Here is a 16,228-nt window from a genome sequence, read left to right on the forward strand (position 1 = left end):
ATGTGTCTTGTGAGTGACCATATTATTAAATCTGGGGTGTCTTTCGGTGACAAACTATTAATATTTAAATACTGCAACACTTGGCAAATTGAGAACATCAATGAGTGTTTATGAAGTGCTTTGGTATTCAAAATTCTGAGGAAGCCTCAACATCCTGCTTGCTCATTATTGCCCTTATTTTATATTTAAATTAATGCCAGAAATTAGGTGAAGGTCACACAAGGATTTATGCAGTTAACTCCAGCGTTCCTCACTGTTGTAGTGGATTTGATACACGTGGTTGATTCTTTGCGAAGAAAATATTCATATGGCTCGTTGGAAAACAGAATTTAGTGCATCTCACAAAATCCTTATCATTTATTACTCCTCAGCCCAAGTTTCTACTTGCATTCTCTACTTAGTTCTGCTGAACTTGTGGTCAAGCCCTCCAGTGAACTAAACTGCAAACAATGCTGTAGTTGTCTTTCTGTCAAAACCATGTTTTCTGCTCGTGCAGCAGCATGACTTTTCTTCACCATGAACTCTGGAAGAATGCAATTAAGATTTATTTGCAGATCATGCTGGTCCAGTTTCCTGAGGTTGCCTATGTAGTTTAATATCAAATACCTACATTTATGTTTCATTTTCTTTAAACACACACCCTGGGCCATGGTGCATTAGAGTTTCCAGTGAACAACAGAGATTTTCAAACATGTGGGAAGGTTTATTTCTTCACCAAAAATTTCTTTCTCTTTGGGAACTTAGAAATGCTTTTAAATGATATAAAAATAAACTTCAGTTTTGACAGTGAAGACCATAAAATGGTATCAGGAATGTAGCTGACCCAGAAAATTTTAAGATGAAAGAAACCTGTAATACATGTGACATATGGGAGGCTGGGAACACACTAATAATCCCAAACAATGGAGAAAATTATATTAATTGAAGATATGACGTGTACAGGCAAATTTGTTTTCCAGCCAATAAGACTACAAACCTTTTGAATACACAGGGCGTCTAAGATAAGCCAGGCAGGCAAAGAGACAGTATAAAAAGGGCTCAGAGCTCTAGGCTCCTCATCAGCTCTCTTGCCTTCCTCCTCCTGGTGAACTCGGTAAGCCTCCATTCATATTCTTCATAAGGATTAGAAATTTTGAGTTAATAATTTATGTTAGGATTGTGGCTTCTCTGAAAGTTAAGATTTCTCAGTACCTTGTATCTGTGCTTATGTATTGGTGGGTTCAAGTTTTAAAGATGGGGCTGAATCTTTCCTGGTCCTGTTGATAACTGAGTACCTGGCTCCATGATGAGGATTGCTGGTTACTAGGTCTGCAGAAGTAGAGAAGGGTTTCTCCTCCATAGCCCTCAGAGAGGTCTTCCATAAATCTTCTATTTCGTTTTAAGGGAGATCTTCAGGTCTGTTTGGCAGGACAGCACATGTTCACATGTGTGCTAATGCTCCATGGTTTCTTGCATGTGCTGTCAGCATTTCCAGATTCCAATCAAAATTGGTGTAAATTACTGAAATGGGACCTTCTACTTTCAACCCTGCTGCAATCATAGAATCATAGAATCAGCTAGGTTGGAAAAGAACACCAAGACCAACATTTATCCCAGGATTAAACCAAAAGCTGAAGTGTGTTATCATGGCAAGTGTTAGACACTTTAAGCTTCCTTAAAGACTTTCTTGAAGGATTTGGGAATGTAGAGCTCTATCCAAAGCTGATATCCTGAAAGAAATTTAGGATTATTAACTCCTAACAGTATTCTCTAAGTAAAATCTTAAAACAGCAGCAAAGAAGTTTTGGTCTGTAACATGAATATGCTGTAGCCACTGTTTCACAAATCTCAGTGAGAAAAGACATAAACCCCATTGTTCCAAAGCAGTGGGAAAATGGTAAAATGATAGAAATGGGATGTAATAAGGAGAATAAGGAGCTGAGGAATTTGGTGATAATTTTGCTTCTGTCCTTGGTCTCACACGGCTGGTCTTTTGGCTCTGGGACTGTTCCTGCCACTGTAGTAATCATTATTTTTGCTTTCCTTCCTGCTGCTGCATTTCAGGTTTGCCTCCATCGCAGAAAGATGACTTTCTTCCAAAACCAGTGCGAGGATGACTGCTATTCTCCCTGCAATTATGGGAGCCTGTACAGCTACCGCAGCTACGACTGCGGGAGTCCCTGCGGCTACCGAGGCTATGGCGGCCTCTATGGCTACCGTGGCCTCTACGGCTTTGGGGACCGGTACGGCTGTGGTGGTCTCTACGGATACCGGGGCATTTATGGCTCTGGGGACTACTATGGCTCTGGAGGTCTGTATGGCGGCTATAGGGGCTACTATGGCTTTGGAGACTGCTATGGCTACCCAGGCTTCTATTCTGGCCGCTATGGTTACCCCTTTGGTTCACGATATGGCCTGAGGTTTGGCTACGGGAGCTGCTAAACCCAGCAGAAACGTCCCCGAAGTGAAGATCAACTCAGGCCCAGCAAGCACGGACTGATGGCGAATCTTGGCAGCAGTGGTCACTGGTGTGAAGAGCCCTGGTGACAACAGCCACCCACCCATCATGGAGGCTTTGAGTGTTCTGTGCTGCTGTTGAAGTGCTTGCGATAATTTATCTTCTGCTGTGTGTCTGCTTGCCCTCTTGCCACCCAAACCCTCCTCTTGATCAAAAGCTTGCTTCTGCAGTTCTTTGTGAACTGCTTTTCATGTTTGTTGCCATTATGTACACAAAACCTTAATGCTGATTGAATGGAATCAGCAGGGTGTAATGTGTCTTTGGGAATGTGGTCTTTCAGTTCTGTATGCCTTTGAAAGTCTATCTGCCTTTCGCTCACATTAAAAATTATGCTGCATCAATACTGCATCTCTGGTTTTATTTTTTACCTACATGCCTCAAATATCTTGAAATCAATAGCATCAAACAGATAGTGTGACAAAGTTATTAACTTTGTATACTCATGAATTTGCTTGTAGAGACTTGCCCTCCTCAAGCTGGGAAACATGGACTTCTGTAGATGCAAGAACTTTCAGCTGTACCTCTGGTTATACATGTTTCTGCAACTCCAGGCTTTGGCTTGGTGTATTCCAAATAAGTGGTTCATTTAAAGTACTTCATTGTTGCTGCTGGGATAATGTCATGTGGTTCGGACATAATCTATCACTGGCTGCGATCTGCAAATGTGTGGACTCATCAGGTTTTACATTTTGAAACAAGTTTGTGTTTTATATATTATCCTAAAATCATTAAACAGCCCAGGTTGGAAGGGACTTGGAAAGATCAGGGTTGAAAGATTAGGGATTCCCTGATGGAAAAGGGGTAGGAATTTTCCCTTTACAGTGTATAGAGTTTAGTTGGATTAATGGAAATCCTTTGGCCAGCACCTCTGAGGCATATTTTTGTCTGTCAGTTCAGGGAAGTACACTCAGAGCCCACAGTTTGGAAGGAGGCAAAGTTACAACTGATTTTTACTGACTTTTTTTCTTTTTCCCACTGAATATTATGGGCAGATGCTATAGAACCTCTGGGTTCACAACTGAGAAGCTGTGGCTGCATTAGGAGGAAGATGATGTGATGGCACTTTCTCACTGCTTCCGTGGCTGGAGGCAGCTACCCAAACACCCTGGAGACATTGAATACTGTTTCACTTGATTTTATTTTTTTAAGAACTAGTTGACTCTTTTTTTCCCCCACTTTTCTTTCTGTCTTTTAGCTTTTAGTCCACAGATTTAGTGAATTCTCATAACTGTAGAACTGGATTTTGTTGTACCAGTGTCTGTGTGAAATATGATAGGAAATTGTGACTCTGCTCACTTGAACATCTTTATATACTTTCTATAAAGGCTTGTGACTAATTCTCCATTTTAAAACATTATTATAAAGACTACTGCAGTCCTATTATGCTGAAATATGTTAACCTTAAATCTGGTAATAGCTTCAATTAAGTCAAGGGAGAAATTGTGGCATTTCCTAAATTTCTGAGGGGTAAAAGGGAAGAGAAGGGTGTATTTACTGGGACCAACTGCTCTGGAGGTGGAAGGGTATGAAATGCTTTGCCAACATTAGGAATACAAAGTCCCCTCAGGATGCTACCACCCTCTGTATATCCATGTAAACTAAAGACGGGAAAGAAAACAAATGGAATTCCAGGTTGGGTTTTTTTTCATGCAGAAAGAGTTTAATGCAATAAGAAAGGAGTTGGCACAGATACAGAAAGATTATAGTTTTGGGATACTGGAAAGAGCTATGGAAGATGAGTCATTGCACTACGCTACCTAGAACATTCCTTTTGTTGAAGCTGTGTTGTTCATCCCTTAGGTACTTGTAAATCGAGATCAAAGAAGAGACAGTTGTAATACTTCTCCATTACACAGTCCTGCAGCACCTTACTGGAAGTAGTTATTGAAAATGCAGATGACACAAAAGCTAATTTTGCAGAAGCCCTTTAACACCATTGCAGAAACTGTAAGAAGCTTCAAATGAGCTGCAGATCGTCGTCCCCGTTGCTGAAGAGTTTACATAGGGTATCTGTCAAAAAGGGTTTAAATGCAGAGTATCAAAAGAGAACTCCTACTTGTGAAAGACAGGAAGAAGCAGACAAAAAGAACAAAAATACAAATGCCAAAAAATATTAGAGAGCAGCCAAGCTCCTCGTTCTCAGTAACTTCAGTTGCTGCCACAGGGGCTCAGCGCTTCTGTAAGCATTGCCTCTGACATTAGCCATTCTTCGTTGCTTGCTGGGTTGGGGTTGATTCTTGTTTCAGGGGTATTGCCACTGGGTTTAACAACAGGGGTAGCAGCACCTGTAACTGTAGTTACAACAGGAAGGGTAATAATATCTGGTGGCACACGTGCCGTAGCTGCAGCAGTCTCCACAGCTGTATCTGCGCCGGTAGCTGCACAGGGTCCTGTAGCTGCAGGGGTTGCAGCAGCTGTAGGTCCGGGAGCAGCGCACGGTCCTGTAGCAGGGGGAGTAGCAGATGCTGTAGCACGGGTACACGTAGCAGCAAGACATCTTGGTGTGGTGGACGGGAGCAGGCAACCTGAAAGAGAGAGGAAGGTAAGGGGTAGGCTCAGCTTGCAGGGAGCAGCAGAAATGGCGTGGTGGCAAGAGTATCCAGTCCCTTTCTGTGCTCCCTCCTTGTTAAATCTGACTGTGAGACACAGTTTCTTTAGTTTTTCATCTTAAAAGTGAATATAATACCCTCTTTTTGGACTTTGGACACACGAGGTTCAGATTACAGATGTACATCCTCCTTGTCTGGTTTTAATCTTGTTATATAAACTATTCCTTTTCCTGTGCAACCTTGGCTTTGTTAGTGCCAGCTCTAGCAAGGATACTGAAAAGACTCTGCCAGGCAGAAAAATTTTAATGTTTAAGTCCTCTATTGCCACAGGTCACAGCTGCTCCAATGACTTTGGAGAGACTAAAGCAACTTATGTGACTTGTTCATATTCATTATTGCAACATCTTTCCATCCAAAAGCCATTTCCGCTTTGCATAATATACAATTCTGCCCACGAACCAGATTTCAGTTTAAACAGCTAAAGCAATAGAGCTGCTGCTTTCTGTTACGTGAAGACAAAACTTCTTACCAGGCTTCACATCTTACCAATGATATCTGAAAATTCATTCATCAATGTCCCCATCTTTTTTTACTGTACAGATTAAAAACATACAGGATAAAATACTTCCACCACTGTTACATATGAGAGAACGTTAGTAAAGGAGTCATTCCCAAGTTAAAGGAATCTCTGTGAGAACAGGACCTGAACTTACCGAGTTCACTGAGGAGAGTAAACCAAGAGGAGCTCTGGGAAGAGCGTTGGGTTGTGAGCACTTTTATACAGTTTCTCGGACCTCTGGAAGTCAGTGCAATTCCTTGTGTGCTTCCACTACCTGTTAGTCACAAAACACATTTCGGAAGTACATCACCAGTGCAATTGCTATAATTGTTTTCCTCCACATTTAGGTCAATTTTCAAATTCCTCTGGTAGCACATTGTGATTATGCCTTGGGAGGTTCTTTCATCTTAAAACTTTCCAGGAGAAATGGATTTCTAGGAATTCACCCAAGGGACAACTGGGAATGAAGCTGGAATACATGGAACTGGAATACATGGAACACTTCCAGCCACGCTGCCTGCCTGGCTGGGGAGTCAGTAGACTGTTTCTTTGTTATGCCCATACAAAAGACATGGATACCGCACATTGTGGGGTTGTGTAAAATACCTGGCCAGGAAAGAGGCATTACACTATGTGCTTAGGGCTTTTCCCAACCATTTTGATTCATTTCCGTCACAATTAATAACAGGCGTTCCATTGATTCCTTTAGGTTCTGCTATTGTCTATAATTTGGCATACACACTATGAGAAGTCTAGGCCAAGGCACAGGATCAATTACGTGAACATCTGACCAATGTGCCCGAGACTTGCTGTCTGGTTTATTTTGTCTTTTGTCTTTTTTCTTTCTCTTTTCTGGATGAAATCATTAGAAAATATTTTTTGAGTCAGTATCTTGTTATATCACACGCACATGCTATTTATTATATATTATTTTATATATATTATGTATTTATTATATAAATACTATCTATTTATTATAGAACTCATAGCAGACTTCCAATATGGGAATAAGGGTTAATGGAAAAAGTTTAAATAGGGGGAATACAGGTTAGATATAAGGAAAAAGTTCCTCCCTGTGAGGGTGCTGTGAGGGTGCCCAGAGAAGCTGTGGCTGCCCCATCCTTGGCAGTGCTCAAGGCCAGGTTGGATGGGGCAACCTGGTCTAGTGGGAGGTGTTCCTACCCATGGCAGGGAGTTGGAAATGGATGAGCTTTAAGGTCCTTTCCAACTCAAATCATTCTATGATTTATATGGTGCACATATATATGAGATACATAAATGCATATATTATACTGGGGCACTATCACTGCAGGTTCTAGTGGTGCAGAAAATTCTGGGTTTTCTTTTGGTCTACCATAGGGACTGCAGTGGAGAAAAGGAGAACAGCCTTTTAAGACTTTTAGAAAGGCTGTGGAAGGTTTCCAGTAGGGTGGAGACCATGTGCTCCTGACTGATTGGAAGCATTTGCTGGGGAGGGTGGATGGAGACCCTCTAGCAGTGAAGGGTCCTACGAAGTCTCTTGCTTTGCAATGGACTTTAGGATAATAAAAAGGTTTATGAAGTGCCATAAGGTGCCCACTGAAGAATGAATTTTTCTAAGCCAGGAATGGAGAAATCACTGCTGATTTTTTTGTGGTGGTGTTATCCAGTCAGTTACCATGAGGGTGATGAGGCCGTGGCTCAAGATGCCCAGAGAAGCTGTGGCTGCCCCATCCCTGGCAGTGTCCAAGGCCAGGTTGGACAGGGCTTGTCTAGTGTGAGGTGTCCCTGCCTGTGGCAGGGGATTGGAACTGGATGAGCCCTAAGGCCCCTTCAATGCAAAGCAGTCTGTGATGTGATGAGATATGGCTGTATCTCTGCCTACACTGAGTGAGGACGATGACTGTAACGCCTTAGTTTTAATAAAAAGAAACAGTGCTTAGCCTAGGGGTTCCCTTGTTGTTTATTGTCCAACATCAAGGTGCTTTTCAGCAACGATCCATTAATATTTAAATAACACAAACATTTCTAAAGTAAGTTTTAATGACTGTTTTGGAAAAACATTGATACCATAAATTCTGATGAGGCTCAGCACTTCTTGAATGTCTGTTATTATCCTCATTTAATATGCAAATGGGGAATGGCTCACTGCAGTGAAGGTCATGCATTTGTTGAGTTAAAATAAAAGGCTCTTGACTTTATATTTTGTGCTCTGCTTCCTTTGGGAAGCTGGTGTTTGGTGAGGTTGAAAACAAGCATCAATAAGATTTGTTGTAAAAGACTGTGTGTAATTTTAACTTCTCAATATTCTGATAACATCATTGTCACAGAATTTAATTTACATTTGCTTTGGTGATATCCTGAAAGAGTTTTATTATGGTATGAGCAGATGCAATGACAAGGTATAGACTCTGTGATTAATTCTTCCTCCTTCCTATTAATATGTTTGAAATTGTTACCCAAATGAATGCTGAACTTCTATAAATTCCCTGTGTTTTGATAGTGAACAACGCTGAAAGGAAATATTAAAAGTATAAAACAAAAAGTATTTTAGAGGAAGAGGAGAAAATACTTATTTTTTTCTCAGATACAAATCTCAGTTTGAGAGGTACAAGTAAGAGACAAAGTGGCATAAAATGATTTTGCATCCTCTATTACTCTAGGATTAGGATTTTTCATTCTGTGAGGAAGAGGGCATGCACTAGGGTTTATTTTTAAATGTATATTAGATAGATGTAAACGTATGGAACTTTTCCTTCTAGGAAATGCTGACATAATTCAGGTTACATACACGTTTAATACGTTAAAAAGACCCCAAACAGAGAAATTTTGATTCTCAGCCATCTCTAGCCTGAGGATCTGGCATTTTCTTGCCCATTTTGGTATCTTGATTTGATAATTAGAAGTGAGGATTACCCAAAAAGTTTTTAAGATGAAACAAGCCCATAACTTTTGCACCGTCAAAATGAGAAATAATGATCCCTGACGTTGAAGAAACCAATTATATTAACTCAAGTTGTGACGTGTACAGAAAAATTTAGTGTTGCTATTTGCACAGGTCAGAAGATCATAATTTTGGAGTGATCAAGAAACCTGTTGCGTTGTGGTTGAGGTCAGGTCCCTCACAAATACCTGAGGAGCACTGGAATGGCCATTAATTGTCCTGAAATATTTAAACACGTATATGAGGTTTTCCAAAGTTATCCAAGTGCTCAAAATTCATGGAATATTTTGATGTCCTTAATATTGAAAATCAGAAATTGAGCTTCGAAAGTGTCAGTTCAATAGTGCCTGAACTTCTGTACCTACAAATCAAAGTAATATAGAGAACTGCCCTAAACAGACTTCAAGATGTGCAGCAGTGTTCAGTCAGTAACTGGAAATACAACTCATAAAAAATCTTGGTAATTATAGAAAGATGGAGTCAAATTCACAGAGGGAAACATATTAAGACATTCAGTGAAGAGCCGTGATTCACAAGAACGTTACAGGTTTAAGTGTCTTAATCGCTATAAGATTTCAATTGCTTTTTGCCTTTTTTGTCAAATGATTTCTCCTATGTTATGCCTTTGTTGATGTAATTTTCCAGCTGGACTGTGGTAGATTTTACACCAGAACTAACATAAATATTTGAAAAAATTGAAAAACAATTACCAGTTTCTTTGTTACTCTGAAGTAGAAAAGTCTATGATATAATGCATCAACTGATAACTTCTCTTTAACCTTTAAAACAAATGTATGCATAAGCCACAGTTACTTTTAAATAATAAACCCCAACAAAAACCTTCAGATGCTGAATTTGCACTTCATGACCAGTTGAGGGAAACCTTGATTTGCATTTTTAGATTGCTAGATTAAAATATTTTCAGTAAAAGGAAATTAATTTAACAGTTGAGCACAATGAATATAAAAAGCCTTTGTTTTAGTAGGTAATTTGTCCAAAATAAGTTTCCAGAAGTGCCAGTTACTGTAGAACAGGATGGTGAATTTTCGAAGCATGGTTTGATGTATGTTTCTGGCAGCTCACCCAGGACTTGTGGGTTTGTTTTCTTGAGGTTTCTCTTACACAGCCTCCTCTGCAACCTCTTGAATAACCTGTTGAATAAGTGTTTAGGTTCTGCTTCATTTCTATGTTCTGCTTTTACATGGATGCAAATTCACATGAACCTCACTTCTGCTGGGAATTGGTGGCAACTGGCACTTACGGGATGAGAAAGGAAACCCTACAGCAATCCCTTTCCTTGCAGTCTACCCACCAGAGAAAGTCAGCATCATAGTCCATTAATTGTGCCTCCTACATGAAGATCAGTGTTAGCTGGAGAACTGAAGCTCCTGCAGACCAGGAGAAGGAGCATTTCCTGTTGGAAATCACTTGCAAAACTCAGTATTCTTGTAGCTCCAGATGGCTCCTGCCTGGGAACAGTCCTGGTAGGTTCACCCCTTTGTCATCAAGCTGGTAGCCACTTTTGTTTAAGCAACTCTTCCTTCTCCCTATCACATGTCCTCTTGGTAATTACGAGGAGGAAGAGGTTTCCACTCCAAGCCTCTCCTTATCTGGAATCTGCATGCTTCTGCTCTTCCTTTGTAGAACAGTTTTTGCTGATGGTGAAGGCTGGCAGATGATTACAGGATGCATGCCAGAAAGCCAGCCCAGCCAGGGCAGTGGTAGGAAGGACTGATCTCACAGCTCATTCACAGGACATCATAGAGTCATATAATACTAGAATGGTTTGCGTTAGAAGGCACCTTAAAACTCCATGTCCTTCTTATGCTGATGCCCCAGAGCTCAATGTAGAGCTGCAGGTGTATGTGTGTGTGTGTGTTTCACCAGAGTGGAGTAGAGGAGGAGAATCCCCTTCCTCAGCCTGCTGCTCATGCTGCTGGGGATGCAGCCCAACTGTGCAAAGTAATCGCTGGTGGAGAAACAGCAATATTGAAACCTTGAAACACATTGGGAAGAGATGAATGTGAGCTCCTGTGTGTTCTCATATTAGGTACCTACTTAGAGCTGCAGAAAGCCGAGGGAGTCCAGCATTTTGGGTCTCAGTGCATTTTGGATCCTCAAATAAAAACATAACTTGGGCTGGAATGTAGTTGGTAAGCACTGATTTAATTTTCTTTAATCTTTGTATTTCTAAGTTAGTATTTTGGAAATGAACAGTGTTTTGGTGTGTTTAGTGGAAGAGGGGCAGAATTAGGACATGGCAGACATGAGTTTTCAGGACTGTCCTGGAGGAGACAGAAATTTAAGTGCTCAGTACATCCTCTGTACAACCTCAGATTCTACAGGATGCTTGAAACTGCAGATGTGAGAAGTTTGTGCCTCCTTTTTTGCCATGTTTCAGGTAAATAATTAGTAAAGTCAAATATAAAAGAAAAACATATAACAAAAAATATTGTGATGCAAGATCTTTTAATGAGAGTGAGAGGCAGTTACAGCTTGTAGTAGTAAAGAGAAGCATTCAGGGATTCACACATCCTTTAAACAGAGTCACAAGATTGCACAGTAGATGCTTTTGGCACTATGGTGGTTGGCGAGGAGCAGAGCTGTCAGCACACCATATGGCAAGACGAGGTGTCTTCTCCTCTCTGCATCTTCTGTTGTAAAGCTACACATCAAACTACAAAGTACATCCAAAGGTTATGAAGGAAGAGTTCACCCTAATAGCAAGTTACTCAAAGTAGCTGCAGACATTGAAAAGAGGTGCTAAGCACTCAGGACCATTTCTGACTGCAGTAGCTGTCACAGAAGCTTAGCAAAGGTCAAATTCACACATTACTATTTTGCCTTTCATTTCCTATCTGGTTGTTCTACGGCTGGGTTTAGCAGGGGTAGCAGCTCCCATAGTTGTATCTACGGATGTAGCGAGAAGAGTAGGGGTAGCAGCAGCGAGAGCTGTAGAAGGGGTAGCAGTCACGGTAACCACACAGACTTCCATAGCTCTGGTAGCCACAGGGGCTCCCACAGTCGTAGGTCCGGTAGCTGCAGGGGCTTCCACAGTCGTAGCTCCTGTAGGTGTACACGGTCCCGTAGTTGCAGGGTGGGTAGCAGGAATCCTCACACTGGGTCTGGTAGCAGAAAGTCATCTTGGTGTGATGGATGGGGAGGCAAGTCTGAAACACAGCAGAAGAGAAGATAAAGTCTGCTCCAGAGACCAAGCAGATGCTTGCTGCTTCTAGAAAAACCTATGTAAGTATAAGTAAGAGGGAGGAAAGAAGTGCGAACATAGGAACTAGTCCAACACCTCCATTCAAAGCTATACCCTGACTCCTTGCCCAGCTCACTCCTTTCTGGTTTTCCTCCTTGGTTTTGCCATAAAAATATTTTATCCTGCTTGTTACCATTGCTTAGATTCGGCAGTCTGTTTTCAAATAGTATATGAAATAGGATCTTGCTAGGATTAGCTTGTATCAGTGTCTGACGTTTCTCTAAAAACCATCAATGAACAGACACTAGATTAGGAATGAATTCTGTCAGTTCTTGCCATTGAGACAAGACACCACAGAAGAAATCCTCTTCTTGTGCAATGATCTGATGAAAAAAGCAGCTTGTTTGTTTGAACCCGTGACCATGCCTTAAATACTTGCTTTTTGTTCAAAATAATGAAAAAACATGTAATACATTTCCTGCTTCATAATAAAGAAGCCTCAAAGGCTTCAGTATATCATAAATAAAGATAATTTCTCACAGTGCATTGCTAGTTGACACAATCTTCTAAACTTACGTAGGCATATATCCCATTTTAAACAAAATGGATTGTGCTTGCTGTGAAATCACAGCCTTTTCTGGAAAAAGCCTTTGCTTTTAAAGTATAACTGCTGTCTGTATAGCAATATAGTAAAAACACAGCATCTACACAGAAATAAAGACATTGTAGTAAGTCTGACTTACCAAGTTCAGTGAGAACGTAAGTCCGAAGATGCTAGTAGAGAGTGTTGAATTTCTCTCCCTTTTATATATTTATCTGACTAAGCCTACTGTGCTTTAAACTCCTATTCATCACAAAACAAATTTACTTATGCACGTCACTCCTTCAGTTGATGTAATTGTTTTCCTTGGTTTGTGATCATTAGTCAGTTCTTGGCTTCCAAAAGTATGACATTGCATTGCAGTTTTCTTTCATGTTCAGACTTCCTGGGTGAATTATATTTGTAGAATTAGTGTGGTGAAATCTGAGTTATAACAGGAAAGGGAAGGAAGGATATTGAGAGCAGAATTGATTGATGCTCACAATCCCAATTTTAGAGGAATGGATGAATTTCAGTCTATGAAGCCTGCAATGACTCTGGATTGGCTTGAGGAAGGAGGAATTTCAGGTTTGGTTTTTTTTTTTTCAGAATTAATAATCCCTAGAAAGCATTTCTTGTTCGGTTGTTCTTTTTTTTTTTTCCTCTTTTTTTAATTTCAAAATTACATTTTTAGGTCAGAATATTAGCAGTATTTGTATTTATAATATCATTTGTGTTATATCCAACTCAATAACAGAAGTACAAGAAAGGTGGTTGGATTAGAGGACATGTCTGGTCTGCACCTTGCTGCAATCAACATGCATGGACATGTTAACTGTTTATTGTGACCTTCACAGGAAAGTCATGTAGATTTGCCTGCTAGAAATGCTCTATCAATTACTTTTGCCAAAGTTCAACAGTCAACTCCTTTGTCTGCATAGAAGGAAACTGGAGTCTTTTTCGGTGTAAGAACAGTGGAAATAGATCTGAATAGATTAAAGTCACTGACAAGACTTTATGAGATCCCTGAAACAGGTAGCAATAAATAATCAATCTAAAGGATATTTTAAATTTTAAATTGAATAATATATTAAATAAACTAACAAATTCAGGCTCCTGGAGAGTCAACGCAATCTAGGCAAGTTTTATGGATCCAGAAATATCTCCTTAGAGATTGTTTATGCTTAGATCAGAAATGATTCACTCAGGCGTTCGTTACAAAAGAACAAGATAAGCCTAACAGGAGCATATATGTGTAATAACTGAAGTTTTCGTAAGGAGTCCCCCAACTGCTAAATATAGTTTAACATGACCTTTTCTTAATGTTGTTGAGGTGTTTAACTTAATGTTGTTAATGACGGTGAATAATGCTGAGCCCTGTGGATGTGACCTGGTAAAGCAGCAACGTCCTGGTCTTCTCTGTTGACCTTCACCTCAAAACACTGCTGTTTACTTGCATCTAAGGGAAGGATAATAACAGACATGTCAGACGTTCAGGGCCTTTCTCAAAATTTTGAATATCAAAGCCTTCATTAATACTTATTAAAGATTCACATGTACAAAGAGATTTATTATTTAAATATTAATACTATGTTAGTGGAAAACGCCCCAGCATTATGTAACACAGTTTCTAAAAACGTGTATCACGTTATCCTGTTTCTAGGCTTTATTAAGGATGTAATTTATAGCTGCAGAACTGAGTCTTGGAAAGGTGTTTTCTCAGAAAATACGTCATATACATGCCTTTTTAATGCTTCTACACCAATTTTCTAGCTGAATCAATGAGCACAGCAATATCATATTCCATGACAGCATCAATGCAAAGGTCTTAGCCGCTTTGCTAGTCACAGGAAATATTGGAAGGAATTGGTAGGAACGTGCTGTTTCACTCATCATTGAAATTATTAAATACATGAAAATGAGAGGCTCCCCCTCCAACAAGCATTTCAGGAAAAAAACCTGTACCAAAAAGCACATGGACCAACATGCACAGTGAGGCCAGTCTGCCAAAAATGAAGTTTGGCAATTTATACATCTTTGCATATGTTGCTGGACTGAAGAAGTGAATTCAGCACGATGATACCAAGGCTTAATTGCCCTGGTAGTTTTGAGATGAAAGAAACCTGGAGGGTGTAGCCTATATGTCACAGTGCTGGACCAATAATCAGAAACCCTGGGGAGAACCGGTATATCAATGAGAAGGAGTCATGAAGGAAGCAAAATGTGTATGGTAATTGGACCCTTTCATGCATGGGGCGGGACTAGGAGCTCTATAAAAACCCCAAACCACCGAGGATAATGCATTCGCTTCTCCTGCCTTATTCTCATTGCAGAGTGGGTAAGTTGGAATAGATTTAGGAAACCTAGGGAATAATGATAAAATTTTCCCTCTCTTCCCCCCCTTCCAGTTACCAATCTATGAGTGTTGTAGATTAATTCACTGGGAATTAGGGTTGTGATTTGATGGGATTTATTTATATGTAAGATATTTTTTCCTGCCTGGGTTTTCTTTGGTATTTCAGAGTTTGAAACTGTGACAATTCTGCACATATCCCTCTTTTCCCTTTAAGTCTTCATCTCTCTACAGCTATTAAGGATTTTCCAGCTTATTTCCTGACAGCTTCCTTTTGACACAGGCATCGCGATTCGCAATCACATCTCCCATCATGATCCAGGCGTGCAGCCAGTGGGGATGTGCAGCAAAGCTCACAAAGGCTGGTCAGGACAGAGGATTATGGGGAAGACCTGGCACTAAAAACAAAGATAGAACAATAGTGTCAGGCAATATGCCTGGGTTTGCTGGCTCTTTCTTCCCTGCATGCTTGCAGCGTTTATTTGGGTTTTACTTGCTGTTGGGAGCATTGTCTTACAGGCTTTTCCTTCCCTATGGTGTTTTAGGCTTGCCTCCCTCCATCACACCAAGATGACTTTCTGCTACCAGACCCAGTGTGAGGATTCCTGCTACTCACCCTGCAACTACGGGACCGTGTACGCCTACAGGAGCTATGACTGTGGAAGCCCCTGCAGCTACCGGACCTACGACTGTGGGAGCCCCTGTGGCTACCGGAGCTATGGAAGTCTGTGTGGTTACCGTGACTGCTACCCTTACTATAGCTCCCGCTACTGCTACCCCTACTCCTCTTGCTACACCCGTAGATACAGCTATGGGAGCTGCTACCCCTGCTAAATCAAGAAGGATATAATGGAAAACAAGGAGTGAGAATTAAACACTGAATTCATGGCTGCTCTTAAAAGGGAGGGTTTGCAGAAGCTCTGAGTCCAGGACTATAACTGAAAGCTGTAGTATTTTGGAGAGATCAGTGTTTCTGTAAAACTTCTGCAGTGTGCTTCTAAAATGTCTTCCTTCTTTCCTACAGACTTCTTAACCCTCCATGAGTTTGGTGGTGTAAAGGAAGCCGGGCTTAACATGGATGAACAACTTCTTAACTGACTTCTGTCTCTTTCCCAGCTAACATTAATGAAATCTGGAGTGTACTTGCACTAGCCTTCCTATGGATATGTTTTTGACTTAACTGCTTTTGAAGCTGTACCAAAGAAACAGTAAATCATCTGATCCGATTTGTTTCACTGGACTGAAAGCAAGTGCAAAAGGTTGAAAATGGAAATTAATAGTCCAATGCTACAGCTGTAGCAGCAAAAATAGTACTAATGAAACCAGATCTTCTGCAGATAAAATCTCTGTATGCATTCTTTCTGCTTCTGCTTCTTGTATTATTTTAGATTGTAACTGTTAGCTTTATTCTTATTAAAAATGTTATAGCATCATTACATGGCCCTGTTTTTGTTATTCTCATTTGGATGTACACAGATTTTTGTTCCCTGCTTGATGCATTTTACGATGACATACTGCACCCTGTAGCTCTTATGCATGTCAGCTGAACCTGAGCACACATT

This window comes from Psittacula echo (genome assembly GCF_963264785.1).
Source record: "Psittacula echo genome assembly, chromosome: 26".
Lineage (NCBI taxonomy): Eukaryota > Metazoa > Chordata > Aves > Psittaciformes > Psittacidae > Psittacula > Psittacula echo.